The sequence below is a fragment of the Vulpes lagopus genome, chromosome 3 (genome assembly GCF_018345385.1).
Source record: "Vulpes lagopus strain Blue_001 chromosome 3, ASM1834538v1, whole genome shotgun sequence".
NCBI lineage: Eukaryota > Metazoa > Chordata > Mammalia > Carnivora > Canidae > Vulpes > Vulpes lagopus.
The window spans coordinates 28,171,364-28,177,363 of record NC_054826.1 but is presented as its reverse complement, the minus strand read 5'-3'; the positions used below and the strand labels follow the sequence as shown (position 1 = coordinate 28,177,363).

Here is a 6,000-nt window from a genome sequence, read left to right as displayed (position 1 = left end):
GGCGGAGCTGGGAGACCAAGGAACCTGCAGACCAGGAAGGCGAGAGCGGGCTAACCGGGACCCGCAGGACCCCCAGGATGCCAGGCCGGCGGGGCGCTGCCTCTGGAAACCTTGGGCGCAGCCCGTCCCAGGGAGCAGGGAGCTGGCCCTGAACCCCGCTCCCACGCGGGCCGGCCCGGGCAGAGCCAGAGGCCCGAGGAGGAAGTGAGCTCTGCAGGGGTGGGACCTCCCGGCTCGGCCACCGCCAGCGCCTCCAGCCCCTGGATTTGCGGTCTTCCCGGAGGGGACGCGGGGCGCTCCGAGAGGTTGACCAACTTGCCCAAGGTCACCCAGGAGCCGGCGCGGGCCCGGGGCAGCGCTCGCGCAGGGGAGGCGGCCGCGGCCAGCCCCGAGGGCGAGGGCGAGGGCGAGGGCGAGGTCCCGGCAGCGCCGTCGCCGCGCCCGGGCCACCCTCCGGGGCACCCGCCGGGGCAGGGGGCGTGGAGCGCGCGCAGCCCGGCCCCGCCGGCCCGGGAGGAGGACGATGCGCGGCGCGCGCAGGTGAGCGGGGGCCGGGGTCCCGCCGCCGCAGCCCCGCGCCCGCGCGCCCATCCGCCGGCCTCCCGCGCGGGGGCTGGAGCCGGCACCCGAGGGGGCGGCGGGGCGGGCGCAGGCGGCGGCTGGGAGCGCGGCGGCGGCACTAGCGCGGCTCCGCGGCTGGGGGTGGCCGCTCCGCCGTGCCGGGCGCCTGCTCCCTCGCCTCGGGCGGCGGTAGGTGCGGCGGGCGCGCGGGGCCGGGACCCGGGAGCCCGCGGGCCGGGGGGGGGCGGGGGGCTGCGGCGGCCGCGCGGGGCCGGAGGGGTGCGCGGCGGGGCGGCGGCCCCGGGGGCGGGGGTAGCCCCCGGGGGCGAGGGGGGCGGCCCCGGGGGCCGGGAGGTGACCCCCGGGGGCGGGGGCGGCGGCCCCGGGGGCGGAGGGTGACCCCCGGAGGCGGGGGGGGGCGGCGGTGCAGGACGCGGCTCTGGCGTGGGACCCCCCTTGGGTCGGGGCTGCTGCCCTGCGCTTGGGTGCGTGGGGACTTGTGAGACTGCCTGTTTGTCCGCTGACTGTGTGTGTTAGGGAGAGGGGGCGGGTAACATGGCCAGTGCATCCATAACCGTGTGTGTAACTGGATGCATGTGTGGATGCTGAGCCAGGTCCTGGATGTGGGACCGCGAGCGTACCTCCCTCCCGCTGTGTGTGGCAGGACGCGGATGCTCCTGGTCGTCTACCTGGGCTGTGCCTGTGCGTGTGAGTGAGTGACCGCGGGCGTGTGGGCGCGCTGTGCTGCAGGAAGCCTTCACGGCCACTGCCTGCCACTGCCTGCAGTTTGTCTTTCACAGAATCCCCGATACCCATTTCAGGTGCGTTTCCCCTCCGCGGGCTACCCAGTGTGCGGCACTGTGCTGTCAGTTGCTTCTGGAAGAAGTGGCTGTTGAGACAGGAGAGGCGGTGGCCAGCAGAGGTGGAGAGGTCATGGCCACCAGCTTGTCTTCCCAGAGGGCAAGGTTAAGCGAAAATGTTGGCTTGATTTCCCATTTGGTCCACTAAAATGAACAAGAAAATGTTTCTTAGGTGGAGTGTGATGGAAGGACACAGAGAGGAGCTTGCCTTTCTTGCCTAGATATTGTTGACATGGGCTCCCTGGGTTCATAAGGCTGCAGGTGACCCCGGGGAGGGGGGGGGGAGTGTGGTGGGCAATGGGGTCCCCAGTGTTTGCCTGGTGCCTGTGTGGAACTTCGGCATCCCTGGTGAAGGAGGAGGAGCCGCTGTGTGCTGCCGGTGAGCACAGGTGGTGAAGGGAAAGGACACTGTGACAGATGCTGTGCCCTAGAAAGAAGGAAAAAGTCAGGACAAGGGGACGAGACTCGTTCAGTTGTGAGGAGTGGCTTTCACCCAGGAAATGATGAGGTGGAGAAAATTAGTAACAAGTAAAGAGAGTGTTCAGTATTCTCAAGTCATGTTTTAAGTCTATTTTTCCCATCTACTCTTACCCTAAACTCTCTCTTGTATTTGCATCACTTCCCCCCATGGGAAATTACTATTGCACAATTGAGCGTAATTATTATTGCACAGTTGAGCAGGTCGCCATTTAAGCTCCAGGAGAATTGGAGCAACCCTGAGCTAGTGGGAGTGCCAAGGAACGTTCACTTCAGGGCCATGTTGAGTGTGCTGAGGGCCCAGAGGACAGTGGTACTCTTGGTTTCTCTGAGTTATCTGGATTTCATTCCTGAAGCTGGTCCTCCCAGGGGCCACAGTGGCCCCACAACCAACACACTGAATGTGTTTCTTTCTACTCAACTTCTCCTGGGCCTTCTCCCCTCACACCCTTGTCTGAAGTTCATAGATGAAAGAACTGCATTTGAAACCCAGCAGAAGCGACCTGCTGCCCACCTCCTGACCCTCGCCCCCCATCTGTTATTGGGCCACCACTGTCCCCCAAGTCATTCTGGCCAGGAACTAAAGTTACCTCTTTAGATTTTGTCCTCATCAGTTGGCAGCCACAGCTTGATCAGAGGGCAGGGCTTATCTCTTTTCCCTTAGGACTTCTTCAGTCTAATTTTCTTTGTTTGTTCTTTATCACCACTGCTACCACCTTATCAGGTGAACCCCGTATTCAGGGATTTCCAGAGATGGGAACAGTTGAAGACTGTCATCGCTGAAAAAAACGCAAAACACATACTCTGAGGGGACCCTTGTTATTATCACTATCTGATTAGCAGGTTAAGTAAGTTCTTTGGAAGGATCTGGATCTTCTGAGGATGGTAGCGTTCTGTGACCTAGACTGAGTCCCTTGGCCTTTCTAAATTTCAGTTTCTTCATCTGTGAAATGTGATAGAAGATTTCAATTGGAATCTTGTTGCTAAGGTCAATTTCTAAGGTTTCTTCCAGAAACAATTTACAATTCTCTGATGTGTTCTCTCAGTGAGAAACATTGCCCCTGATGACTTAGGGTCGTCTGCCAATACCTAACCATCTTTTAAAGAAGTTCAGTATGTCTTTAGGGAAAGGAACCAGGCAAAGGGAGAAGGGGTGGAAACACATTATTGACTTAAAATTGTGGTTGAGGGTCAACTGTCCACATTAAGCCTTGGGCTTGAAGAAGTCTTACAGGTCATCTGTTCTCACTTCTTCCATACCGTTGCCTTTTTGAAAATTGAAAAAGTGTTAAGTCTTATTAAGATAACTTCACACAATGTTGTAATTCAGGGTTTCTCAAATCTTTGTATTATTGACATCTTGGGCTAGATAATTTTTTTGTTGTGAGGTACTGTCCTATGCATCATTGGCTGGTCAGCAGCATCTCTGGCTCCCATTAAATGCCAGGAGCAAACACCCGTTGTCATGACCAAAGTGTGTCCTTGGGGAAGAAAATCCTTTCCCATCCCCAGTCCTTATTGAGAATCACTGTTGCAGTTCAAATACAAGTCTTGTGGCCTTGTACAGAAATATCTTTGAGAAAGTAATTTAATAAGTAGTTGAACTTGTGTGTTGCTGGCTGCTTTTCCACCCCCCTTCCAACTGAACCACCCTCACACATTTACCTTTATCCCTCCTGGTTTCTCACTGCCTTGTTGCTATGCCTGGAAATGCTCAAGATGTTGCTGAAGGCTGAGAAGCATTTTGGAGACATTATCATAATAATCCTAATAGCTCACATTAATCCAGCTCTTATTTTGTGCCAGGCACAGTTCTAAATGCTTTACGTGGATGATCTCATTTAATCTTCATTAAGAATCCCGTGAGAGAGATCCTTTTATTGCTACCCTTTGCAGCGATGAGGTGACTCAAACTCAGGTGGGATAACATGCTCAGGGTTCTCTGAGCTGTGAAACGGTGGAGCTGGGTCTGACTCGAGAGTATGTTCTGAGCCCCCACACTACACTCACTGTCTTCCATGAATGGGATCTTGACGTTACAGGTGGAAATGAATTTAAACCACTTCTAGTTCAGCTGTAGAACCAAGTCTGCTTCTAGGAAGGCTAGAAACTGAAGTTGGCAGTTGTGTTCAGTTGAAACGATGTGATTTCTGTCTTTGTCTTCTCCTCTCTCTTTATCATGAAGCTTATTCAGAAATAGCTCCAAGGTGTAAGCATAGGGGCAGGATTGGGTACACTGGGGGCAGGATGGGGGGGCTCAGAGAAAAGGAAGGATGGAAAAAAGGAGCAAACAGTGGATGAGGCATTTCATTTTCCAGTAAGTCCTCTCATCTTGGAAACTGTAGATATCGCTCTAGTCATTAAAAATGAAGTTGCCATATTTTTATCAACTCCCTCCTTCTGTATTCTTAGCTTGCTCTCACTCTAACATGAATGCTGTTTTCTAACATAAATGCTGTTTTCATGCTACAGAGGCAGTAGAAGGTGGTACACATTGCACATTGGGACAGAGGGACACGAAGTGTAATGTAAATGGCTGGCAAGTAGGCTTATTGATAGGGTAATGATGACCTTACGCATTACCGTTAAGCTTGACAGCCCAAGGCAAGCCCTAAGAAGGCCGACTGCTTCTTCTAAGACCCTGTATTAACAAAGCCACAGGTCTGGTAACTGCCAGCGAATAAATCATAGAGCCTTGGTTTTGCAAGCTTCCTAGATTGGTTAAGACAGCAGCTCTCAAACTTTGGTGAGCTCCAGAATCATGTATTGGATGTGCTGACACACAGATTGCAGGTCCCCATCTCCAGAGTTTCTGATTCAGTCTTTCTGGTTTGGGATCTGAGAATCGGTACTTTTGACTACGATCCCCCGTGTTGCTGATGCTATTGGTCCAGAAACCAGTCTGAGGACCACAGGATTAAGACTGAGATACCTGAATAAAGTTTACAACCCACCTTCCTGAAATGTCTGAACCACAAAAAAAGTTATTTTGAAGGTAGCTAAGCATTTAGATTAATGAGAACCAATGGTTAGAGCAAAGATTGAAAGAACAGTCACTGCTCAGGACTAGTTCGCATTTCCCTTGAAGCTTCTAAACTTTACCTCTCATTCTGAACTTCAGAAAAGCCTTTGCTTTTTTCTGAGCTTTGGTACTTCTAGGTTAGATTAATTCAGATCTTAGATCTTTTCCTGCTCCCTACCTCCTCACACCGGCCCATGGCTACTTCATTTGCAATGATAAAAATCTCTCATTACTCACAGGATAATCCAAATGAAAAGTTCTTAAACATCCAATCTGCTGCCAGATACCTTCTGACCAGTTCCTCTGGGATTGAGAATGGTTTGTTATCTGTCCATTCAGCTTTTGTTTCCTTGTAGTTCCTTTGCATTTTTTCTGCATTCAAATCATCATTAGTACCATGAAGAAACCCAACAGAAATCCAAGTCGGAACATTTCCATATCGCTGATTAAATTTTTAAAATCTCAATCAGAAAAAGTTTCTTTTCAAACCAGATTTCAAGCTCCATCAACCCCTTCCTTCTCAACTCAGCCTCTGCCTCTTTTTGCACAGCCATGCATCCTTCACCTGAACAAGGTGACTCCAAGTACTTGCTCAGAAAGATCTAGCTGTTTGGAAGCTCAGAAACCTGTTATTTAAATAACGTTTCTTGAATATTTACCAGGTGTTGTGGAATTGTAGACACCTGGCCTTCTTTGATTTTTATATCAAAACCCTGACAGAAGATGTGTTTCTCTCATTTACAGATGGAAGAACCAAGGCCTGGAAACTTGAAGCAAACTCTTATCTGTTAGGCTAATTGTATTAGTAAATATATGTTTTTGTTGATACATAATAGGAGTCAACATTGGCTTGCTTACGCAAAAATTGGAAATTATTGGAAGGATAATGAGGCTTTTCTCATGTATTCATGGAATTAGATCCCAGGAAGAATGAGGACCAGAACATCCCCAGAGAACACAGCTCCAGGAATTCCCAGTCCTTTCTCCATTGCTCTGCCAATATTGTGACACATTCCCAAGAGCGCGTCTCTCAGCGGAGAGAATCTGATTGGCCCAGTCATTTATCACCAAGTGGTCAGA

At 51.7% G+C, this 6,000-nt stretch overlaps 1 protein-coding gene across 5 annotated transcripts in view; it reads left to right on the top strand.

Annotated features, from left to right (window-relative positions):
* The first annotated feature begins 306 nt into the window (after positions 1 to 306).
* Positions 307 to 6,000, top strand: part of HTR4 (5-hydroxytryptamine receptor 4) — a 174,560-nt gene continuing 168,866 nt past the window's right edge. For all 5 annotated transcript variants that reach the window (XM_041746849.1, XM_041746847.1, XM_041746848.1 and 2 more), the window contains exon 1: positions 307 to 540. The gene's annotated coding sequence lies outside the window, so the exon portion shown is untranslated. The remainder of the gene's footprint in view (positions 541 to 6,000) is intronic.